The sequence below is a fragment of the Pimephales promelas genome, chromosome 22, assembly GCF_988280905.1.
Source record: "Pimephales promelas chromosome 22, fPimPro1.hap1.1, whole genome shotgun sequence".
NCBI classification, from domain to species: Eukaryota; Metazoa; Chordata; class Actinopteri; order Cypriniformes; family Leuciscidae; genus Pimephales; species Pimephales promelas.
The window spans coordinates 3,291,089-3,302,476 of NC_142790.1; the positions used below are offsets into that span (position 1 = coordinate 3,291,089).

The 11,388-nt window shown below is 38.0% G+C and overlaps 1 long non-coding RNA gene across 1 annotated transcript; it reads left to right on the forward strand.

Annotated features, from left to right (window-relative positions):
• Nucleotides 1-189: 189 nt before the first annotated feature.
• On the forward strand, nt 190-11,117 carry LOC148969506 (uncharacterized). Its single transcript, XR_016149401.1, has 5 exons — nt 190-1,655; nt 5,270-5,521; nt 7,372-7,396; nt 7,486-7,549; nt 8,394-11,117. It is a non-coding gene; the product is annotated as an uncharacterized LOC148969506 (long non-coding RNA).
• The last annotated feature ends 271 nt before the right edge of the window (nt 11,118-11,388 follow it).

Genomic DNA, 11,388 nt, shown 5'->3' on the forward strand with positions numbered 1-11,388 from the left:
CTTTCTCCGGCGTGGTGAAGAGATGAGTCCTGTGGTAAGCGAAACCGGAAGTGTCCGACCGCTCACGGATCAGAAATCCAAAATGGCGGCCACGTGCAACTAGCGGTGATTGACTGTGTTGCTACTGTTATATCTTTTTTGCAGGTAAGATTACTTGTGTCTATTATAAGTCAAATGGGTCCACGAACAGTGATGTTTAGTATTTGAGTATTTAGGATTTATGTTAAGTAACGTAAGTTTTGAGCACGAAATTGTTATCACCCGTGGATAGAGCGTGATCAGAAACAATGCGGCAATGAAACTTCGTATGTGAAACGATAATTGGTATTATGCAATGGAGATAGAAAGACAGTATGCACAGTACTGTTATTTAAAGGTTGTGTGATATTGATGGGTAAAATAATAGTTTAAGTGACGCGAGTTCAGTAACACACGTGGAGTTCGCGGGTGTCCGCCATTTTGCGCAAGTTGCATGCAGCGGAGACATTAGAGTTAAAGGGCAACTCCACCCATTTGCATTAATCTTTCCATTGTAGAAACCCAGTGGTTTCACGACGCGTCATCAAACCGGAAGTCGGCCATTTTGGAGGCACTCCGCATCACAATAAGCATAGGCACTGAGCTATATCTCGAACGTCGTCAAGGAAAATGTTTAATTATTGCCGTGTTTCAGGTTGTACCAATAGGAAAAACCGAGAAAAACATTTGGAATATTATCGACTTCCAAAATTTATTAAAAACCAAGGAGAGGAATGAATGCCAGAAGTTATCAGAGGAAAGGAGGCGCTTGTGGTTGGCAAAGCACAACAGAACACAGATTTATTAAAGAAAAAAGACTTTTATCAGGACACTTACACTTTACACTACTATAAATTATACAGTGTAATATAGTGCAATACACTAACTGTAAACACAATTTTGTATGTAACTTGAGAGTATAACTTTTATTTGTCAAAATAGCTTTACAAAAATATCACCAACTAAAAAACAAATGCCAAAAATATTTAAAGAACATATCACAATTACAGAAAAGGTGCACAATTCAATATATCAGGATATGCAACTGAAGGAAGAATCACCGGGTTGTCATGGATCTAAGAAGAGGGAGCTAACTCGCAGGGATCTGCACCGCCAATAAATCGTAATTTCTCAAAATATCGCGCCTTTTCTTGTGGCCCAAGTCCTTCCCTATATGCCTTTGCATCTTGGATGCGTTTTGGTGAGCTTTTCAGTTGTTTAGACATGGCTATAATTCACTTAAAGTATCCAAAGTGCACAATACTCCATTGTGCTCCATTCAGTTGTTTACACCGAGTACCTCCAAAATGGCCGCGCATCCGGGTTACCGCCCAGAACGTGACGTCGGTGAAACCCCTCTAATGGTCGTGCAACACTTTCTCATTTTCCCCTGAGACGAGAGAAATCTGCTATTGACCTTTTTCACTTCCTCCTACAAAGGCACAAAATTCGTCATTTTATGTCATAGTAGGAGGAAGTATAAGAAAGGGGGATTTCTGGAAAAACTACAAGCACAAGATCTCACCCTTTCAAACCCACCCATAGGGGGTTGGACCTAATGTGCTAACAGACCTATCACAGATCAGTGCCAGTGCGTCTGATTTCACCGCAGAAATGTTTTGAAAATATGGACGAAGGTACTGAATACGCAGACGGATGCATTATGTAGGATTGGCATTACACATCTTTTTTGGAAGCTAAGCTAGCAGGCTGTTGTCCTGTGGAGAAAGCTGAGTTATAGCTTTAGGTGTTACCATCCTCTTTTTCCCGGATATGTCCGGCCATCGATGTCCGGGATTCAGCTTTTGCTTTCTGTAGTTACAGCTTTTGTTTTAATCTAACTGAATTCATTCTGATTGCTGAATCTGAGTAGTGTTTACATGAACGCTAAACAAGTGATCGGTTGATGTGGGTTTTAACATTGCTAAGAAAATTCCCGCTCCTCCGTGAGAGATACAAGACCAGTAACTTACGTCTCAGTTGCCGCTCATCGGTAATCACGCCACCGGCCTCGCGTCGTTCTCCACACAGCTCTCACTTGTCCCGCTCGCCACAGTAAACATGGTGAATGACGACTGTACAACGCAAAAGCCGAATCCCGGGAATATTGGGCGATCTCGAAACGCATTTTCAGGCAGACGCATCACGGAGACTCACTAGCCTAGACTTGTTGTTTACCTACTGTGCGTTTACCGATAGGCGTGGCCTCCTAGGGCAGCGAAGCAAGTGCATTCTGGGAGTTGTTGTATTTCATCCACATAAGCCAAAAATACATTTTCTGTCTTTTCTCAGTCTAGAAAGCTCTAAATTCAAAAATAATTCCACATTTCTTCTACATAAATTACCCATTTTAAATACACATGAATCTTTCCAGAGGTGGAATGACCCTTTAAGGGAAACTCAAACGAAGTGATTTGCTCGATAATGGTATAAAAGAGTCGTGAAATATGACATAAGAGAGCGTTAAAGTGTAATGTGTTATTTAGAGTTAACAAGTCATGCTGAGAAAGAGAATGTATGTACTTTGGAAAGTGTTTAACAGACAAAGGGAAATGTATAGGTTCAAATTAAGTTTAACAAGGGTTATTTGTTATTTTTGATATGGGGCGAGATATACTGTATGTTCACATGTTTGATTTGCAAACTGAAGTGAATGTTAATTTAGGTTAGTGAGCAACAGGGAATGTTATAATGAGCAATTATTAAATGTCATACTGAATGTGAGAATGCGCACAATATAGCAGTTAATGCAGAGACGAGCAGATAACACACCAAATTGAGATGCTCCACTGATGATTGACTGTGTACTGTTAAATCTGTCTTGCAGGATTGCATGCAAAGCCCCAATATAAAATGTGTTGCACCAGAAACGACATCTGCTCCTTTCTAGATGTGTAACATAGTTGTAGAAAATGAACTATTGATATCGGCGAATTACAATGTTTGATAAAGATGGGTTTGATTATTCTTTATGTTCCTGCAATTTTACTGTATCATTTGAGAAATAATATTTTAACATTAGACCACTTTTATTCTTTCAGTATACAGTCTGTAACAATCTGTTTCTAGCAGCAAAATGTCAGTGCCATTGTTTGGTCTCAAGATGCACATTAGTAATGTTTTTTAAAGGACCACACTTGCGGTCTTTGCACTTGTGTACTTGCACGATGTAGGTATTTCCTGCGTTTAGCCCAAGTGTTCAAGTAGGTGTGATGACTAGATTACCCAATGGGACACACTTATAGTGACACAAAAATGCAAGTGTTTACAGAGCTTTATTTAAATTTTCAATTCTTTGCATTTTAAAATCAACAATGTCTGGTTAGTAGTCCCAATGTAACAAAAGGCATAATTAAAAAATATGGTGCTTTTAATTAAGTGATGCAAATGTGCAAAATACACATACCATACTCAACTTTGCAACATTATAATGACACTTTAACAATGTGTTTTTCTACCAAATTACATGTAAAATGTAGTTCATTTAACTTACAGTGGAATGTTTTCCTCATCATCTTGTGATTTCAGTGCATGTGAGTTCCCGCACCTAATGCATGATGGGATACGCTCCAATGCGGTATTCAAGATAGTGTACATTTAGTGCGTGTTCAGGGCGCTGCGCGGATAGTAACAATCGGTTTTGAGTGTAGTTCACCCAAAATGAAAATTACTGTATGCAAAAAAATTCAAGTTTATAGAGTTTTAGTGTCGGTGGTACTACATTAAACTACTGTATTATGTTGAGTATAATAAAGCAATGAGGGGATATTTGTCAGTCCTGATAATGCCAAATGTCCTATGTTACCAATAAAATCTAAATCTAAATATAATTCTGTATTTTCAGCTTCAGAATCATGAATTCTTTTTATTCCGGTGTCTGTGGTCCTGTGCATTGGTTTCCCAGCACCAAGTCCAAACCTTTTCATTTCCACTCCCAATGTAATACCAAATTTAGCATTTTAATCAACAGTAATTTCTTTGTTTACCTTTTACCATATGTCTTGCAGTATCGCAATATCATTCGATATTCGGAGTTCACTATTATGATATATATCGAATCCTAACATGAGGGTATCGTTACACCCCTAGCCCAAAAGCTACTTAAATGCCCTAATTGAACAAAGGCCTATTCCTGGCTTAATCCAATCCCTGTCTGTGAAATCAGACCTTTGAGATTAATTAACTTAAAGTTACTTTACTATAGGGCTGGGCGATATGGCCAAAAAAAATTATCACGATAATTTTTTTAATATCAGTCGATATCGATAATTATCACGATATATGTCAAATATTTATTTTTTTTTCAAGTTTAAAGGCAGATTTTTGCAACAAAGTTGTATAAACCAGAGTGTTAATTGTGTTTTTAAACTACTCTTTAAATTTATGTTCAGTAACAAAAACAGTATCTGTTTTTTTTTTTTTCTTATGTAACAACCACATTTTTATTTGGTAAAAAGTAATATTCTGACTGTTTGAGTTGCATTCAAATTAACCATTGGTCATTCAGTATCATGCATTTAGATCATGATAACCACAGATAAAACCAGGTATAGCATATAACTTAGCTCCTCACTATCATGGCATAACTTTGTTTTCTGTATTTTTTTAATGAAAAACAATAGCCTGACAGCTAAATACATTATTAAATACTGTACTTATATTCCATTAGTCATAATACATTGTCAACATTAATAATATTATACAATTCAATATGTATATCCCACATTTCATGGTGCAGTTAATATTACCAGGCTAACCTTACAGTAAATCCATGGTAGGCTAAATGGATTCAGTAATTTAGATTCTGACTGTATCGTTGCACGCAGTGTTTCTCCTTTTTGTCAGCGGTGTTTAATCTGCCTTTAAACTGGTTTAAACTTGACATTTGTGTTCTTCGCTGAACTCAAGTGCTTCTCACTGGATCTCGTGAGCAAAACGATCAGAGGCGCGTCTGCGTGAGCTCGCGCTCCGCTCAATGCACTGCCGTTTGGACTTTGAGCCGAGCGGATAAATGCTCCGCGCGGTTTAAATGAGTTTCGTTCCGCTTTTTTGACGCATAAATATTATCGAACATTTATCGACCATATCCTTGATATCGTTTTATCGAGGAAAATTATATCGCGATAATTATCGTTATCGTTTTATCGCCCAGCCCTACTTTACTAGATAGAAAAGGTGGGCATAAACATTTAAAATGTGTAAATTAGTATAAAAACTAACTCAGTATGTGTTTTCTTATTGATTTTGTCAGATCTCCTCCTTCAGTGATGCTCCTCCTCCTCCAGTGAAACTCCTCCTTCAGTGAAGCTCCTCCTCCTCCAGTGAAACTCCTCCTTCAGTGAAGCTCCCCCCACTGCAGTTCACCAATAAACGGAATATTCCCCTCAGCTACAAGTGAAGACGAGCATCAGGAAGAGCTGACACAAACACAGAGTTTATTGAAGGACACTGAGAATATGAGATCCAGAACACTGCAGAATGAAACATACTGAAGAACAAAGAGGTTGGTGTTAATTCTTGATTCTGTATTAAAGGCACAGTATGTAAGTTTCGCCACTAGAAGTCGCTTATTCTAAACAAAGGCATAGCTTGATGATGCCGTGAATGAGCGTGGAATCATTGGAGGTCTCCAACCGACCACCGCTTCGTCAGCGCCACTATATTTACCAAACGTCCCGTTACCACTTCCGGGCCATGCCCCCTATTTGTCCAATAACCCACTGCATTTTTTTAAAGTTTTTCCGCAGTTCATTCAATATGCTGCAATTGGACGCGGTCCCACCGGCAATCTATTGAATGGGGATTTTGGTAGTGGTTTTTTTTTTTGGGACATTTTAATTAAAGTTCCTGTCATGATAAAAACTATTTTACTGCACTCAGCTAGGACCTCTGAGTCCGTAGCACCAACACCGTCCCATAATTCCACCGTCCACGAACCCAATGGCATAAATGCTACGTGGGATCTCAATATCTCAGCTCTGGAAGGATCTAGAGCCTCCATTTTCGCACTCAGGTCTAAGTCTCATGGCCCTCTATCAGAATCCAGAGTTTCAAGAAGATTGGAGAAACTTATTTTTTCGCACCGAAAAAAAAAATGACAGGGGTACCACTGTCGTTTTTTTTTTTTTTGGAGTCGAAATTTTGAGTTTCTCTGATCTTCTTGAAACTCTGGATTCTGAGAGAGGGCCATGAGACTTAGACCTGAGTGCGAAAATGGAGGCTCTAGACCCTTCCAGAGCTGAGATATTGAGATATTTATAATGGCATAAATGCTACGTGGGATCTCAATATCTCAGCGTGGAAGGGTCTAGAGCCTCCATTTTTGCACTCAGGTCTAAGTCCCATGGCCCTCTATCAGAATCCAGATTTTCAAGAAGATTGGAGAAACTTATTCTTTCACACCGAAAAAAAAAACCACAGGGGTACCACTGTCGTTTTTTTTTTTGGGTCGAAATTTTGAGTTGCTCTGATATAGGCAAGGTCTGCTCTCTCCCACGCACGTTTGTTTAAGCCGATTGTTCGGCTTAAACAAAATGTGGGTTTCTAATATACTCCAGCGGCAAAGCACAGCTAAAGCCTTTAATATCTATTTATGAAGATATTCATTTCATTTTCAGCGAAATTCATGAGGTAGAAAATGTTATTATAGAGCCCATGAAAGCCAAAATGAGCCAATTGAGAAAGAAAGTTTGCATGTGCCTTCTGTGAGCACCGTCTCTCCAACCAAATGCCCAAAGTATTTTTTTCCAAAAGGAAGTCCACTGTTTTCATGACTATTGTCTTTTCACACAAAATGACTTGATTATCAGAAAACTTGATTAGCAAAGCCCAACTCATGCCATAGGTTGCAGTGTAGGGCTGCATTTTCATACCTGTAGGTCATTTTCTTTGTTCTGATGCACGGATTAAATTTTTTACTCGTTCGGTTTGCTTTCACAAGGCAACATTTCAAAGCGTACCAAAATGTGTTTATGCAAGCCACGTGTATAAAACGATCCTCTTATTGGTCAGAGTTCAACCAAAGAGTATAGAAGAACAAGAAGCAAAACTCTAGGTGGCGCTTCAGGAGCGCGGCCGCCATTTTGGGATGAAAATTCCAACTGGAGTTACTGGACAACAGCATAGATAACAGTTTTTTGAGGTAGTTTTTTCTTCTAATGTTTCCCAAGCGGCAAAATTCTAATCTGAAAAATGAAGCCTACCCGGAAGTGGGAAAAACTGCAATACATCGAAAATCCGCTAGAGGTCGGTCCCAAAAGGGGGTGAATATCCATAGACCTCACATTAAAATGTCCGTTTTCACAGCATCAATTCATATGTTTACAGTTTGACTTTTATTGTATTTTTCGATAGGTTCTGAGTGCCTGACAACTGTGAGGTGAGTGAATTTTTTTCTGACTCGTTAGTTTAGATCGTATTTGGATATAAAATGTATGAAAAATAAGGGCGGTTAACTTTGATTGACAGCTGATAACGGGCTGCGCCGAGTGGAATTGGACGTCTTGGCCATGATCTGACACGACGCATCTCTGTATCCTTTCTGAAACATTTGTATTTCTGAACATTTGTATTTTGTATTTCTCAAGATTTTCTAATATGGCGCCGCCCATACCCCCCATAAACAGCCTCAAACCTGTTCTTCAGAAAGTCTATGAGTGACGTCACAGACGCTTTGTCCATTTTTTTTACAGTCTATGGTATTTCCGTTGTATGCAACTTTACACATTTACTACCTATATTAGTTACCAGCTCCATTAGGCCTGAAATATATTTTGTACGTTTTAATCCCCTGGATCATGCTACAAACATGATGATCATTGATGCGCTGTCTGTTATCCTATAACTTTAATTGCCACTTTGAACAGTGGCTGTTTTTTTTGTTTACATAGTTTTGTTTTAACGGTCATTAATATAAGATAATACTGCAAAATACTTGTGTTGCAGTGGAGCGTTCACTTTTTGTCAATATACGTTCTTTGGTTCAACCGTTTTCATTCCTCAAGATGGACCGAGATAATCGCTCCGCTGGCTTTGTTTATTCGAATGTAGCCTTGATTCCTGCTCTGACTGATAAATTAAATATTAAAAAATATATTACATTTATGAAGCAAGTTAGGCTTCGTCAAGACAGCATTCTTGCAACACGGAATCCTGCACACGTTTCTCTTATGAACTGTCTGAGATTCATTCTTTGGTAACACGTTACTTGAAGGGGTATGCATAAGACTAACATGACGTATGTTATGAATATGAAGGAAGGTTTATGCATGTTTGTGACAACTGTCATTAAGTGTCTTTTGCTCAGTTATGAAAGTTTTAATGCAAATATGACATTGTTTGAGATGTCTTTGTTATGACACCTTGACATTACCAAGCAGGGATGGAAATCAACTCTTTTGTCCACCGGCGGCCACTGTGGATTTCTAAATCGACCAGCCACTCGACGTGTTTACTAGCCACTTTCTTGTTTTTAACCGACAATGTGTAACTGGTAACACTTTACAATAAGGTTCATTAGTTAATGTATTTACTAACATGCACTAACCATGAGCAATACATTTGTTACTGCATTTGTTCATCTTTGTTAATGTTAGTTCATGAAAACACAGCTGTTCATTGTTTGTTCATGTTAGTTCACGGTGCATTAACTAATGTTAACAAGATTTTAATCAAGTATTAGTAAATGTTGAAAATAGCATTAACAAAGATTAACAAATGCTGTATATGTGCTATTCATTATTAGTTCATATTAACTAATGTAGTTAACTAATGTTAACTAACGAACCTTATTGTAAAGTGTTACCGTGTAACTGCATGTGAAAGTTAATGTGTATCTATGTGAGTTAATGTGTAACTGCATGTTAGTTAATGTGTAACTGTATGTGAGAGTTAATGTGTAACTGCATGTGAAAGTTAATGAGTAACTGCATGTGAAAGTTAATGTGTAACTGCATGTGAAAGTTATTTAGTAACTGCTGTGGAAGTTGATGTGTAACTGCAGTGAAAGTCTATGTGTAACTACAGGTGAAAGTCGGTGAGTAAAGTGCATGTTACTGTGATGAGTATCTGCAGATGAAGTTTATGAGTAGCTGCAAGTGGAAGTTAATGTGTAACTGCTGGTGAAAGTTGTTGAGTAAATGCTTGCGAAAGTCATATGTGTAACTGCGTGTGATAATTAATGTGTAACTGCAGGTGAAAGTACGAGTAACTTGAGGTGAAAGTATGAGTAACTTGCAAGCGAACTTAACGTGTAACTGCAGTGAAATGGTGAGTAGCTGTACGTGAAGTTAATGAGTAACTTGCAAGCGAAGTTAATGAGTAGCTGCATGCGAAAGGCAACGAGTAACTGCAGTGAAAGTTAATGTGTAACTGCATGCGAAAGCTAATGTGTAACTGCAGTGAAAATCGATATGTAACTGCATCGGAAAATGTCCAGTAGCTGCATGCGAAAGGTAACGAGTAGCTGCATGTGAAAGATATGAGTACTTGCATGTGAAAGACGAGTAGCAAGCATGTGAAAGGTAATGAGTAACTGCAAGCGAAGTTAACCGGTAACTGCATGTGAAAGTCTATGTGTAACTGCAGAGAAAGTTTATGTGGAACTGCATCTGAAAGTTGATGAGTAATTTGTAAGCGAAGTTTATGAGTAGCTGCATGTGAAATGATAAGTAACTGCACTGAAGTTAATGAGTAACTTGCAAGCGAAGTTAATGAGTAACGGGCATGCGAAAGGCGACGAGTAACTGCTTGTGAAAGTTGATGTGTAACTGCATGTGAAAGCTAATGTGTAACTGCAGTGAAAATCGATATGTAACTGCGTGAGAAAGTTGTTGAGTAATTGCAAGCGAAAGTTTACGAGTAGCTTCATGTGAAAGTTTACGAGTACCTGCCTGTGAAAAATGATGAGTACCTGCATGTGAAATGACGAGTAACAGCATGCGAACGATAATGAGTAACTGTATGTGAAAGTTAATGTGTAACTGCATGTGAAAGTTAATGAGTAACTTTATGGGAAAGTTAATGTGTAACTGTATGTGAAAGTTAATACTGGTAGGTAGGTTAATGTGTAACTATGTGAAAGTTAATACTGATAGGTTGGTTTGTGTAACTATGTGAAAGTTAATACTGATAGGTAGGTCAATGTGTAACTGCATGTGAAAGTTAATACTTGTAGGTAGGTATGTAGGTTAATGTGTAACTGCATGTGAAAGTTAATACTTGTAGGTAGGTAGGTAGGTTAATGTGTAACTGCATGTGAAAGTTAATACTTGTAGGTAGGTAGGTAGGTTAATGTGTAACTGTATGTGAAAATTAATACTGGTAGGTTGGTTAATGTGTAACTGCATGTGAAAGTTAATACTGGTAGGTAGGTTAATGTGTAACTGTATGTGAAAGTTAATACTGGTAGGTAGGTAGGTTAATGTGTAACTGCATGTGAAAGTTAATACTTGTAGGTAGGTAAATGTGTAACTGTATGTGAAAGTTAATACTGGTAGGTAGGTAAATGTGTAACTGTATGTGAAAGTTAATACTGGTAGGTAGGTTAATGTGTAACTGTATGTGAAAGTTAATACTGGTAGGTAGGTAGGTTGGTTAATGTGTAACTGTATGTGAAAGTTAATACTTGTAGGTTAATGTGTAACTGTATGTGAAAGTTAATACTGGTAGGTAGGTAGGTTGGTTAATGTGTAACTGTATGTGAAAGTTAATACTGGTAGGTAGGTAGGTTGGTTAATGTGTAACTGCATGTGAAAGTTAATACTTGTAGGTAGGTAGGTTGGTTAATGTGTAACTGCATGTGAAAGTTAATACTGGTAGGTTGGTTAATGTGTTACTGTATGTGAAAGTTAATACTGGTAGGTAGGTTAATGTGTAACTGTATGTGAAAGTTAATACTGGTAGGTAGGTAGGTTGGTTAATGTGTAACTGCATGTGAAAGTTAATACTGGTAGGTTGGTTAATGTGTAACTGCATGTGAAAGTTAATACTGGTAGGTTGGTTAATGTGTAACTATGTGAAAGTTAATACTGGTTGCTAGGTATGTTTGTTAATGTGTAACGTGGGATCACATTATAAAATAAATGTTTTTCTCCAAAACACGTTGGCCACAATTGCTCATACCCTTTTATTAAATACCTTTTTGCAATCTCTTTTTGCCAAGATAACTGCTCTGAGTTTTCTGTTATAATGCCTGATGTGTTTGCACAACACCTGACCTGAGATCAGAGACCATTCCTCCATACAGACTCTCCAGATCCTTCAGATTCCCAGATCCATGTTTGTGCTTCTCTTCAGTTCGGACCACTCATTTTCTATAGGGTTCTGGGACGGTCATGGCAGAAGCTTCATTTTGTGCTCCCTAACAAATTT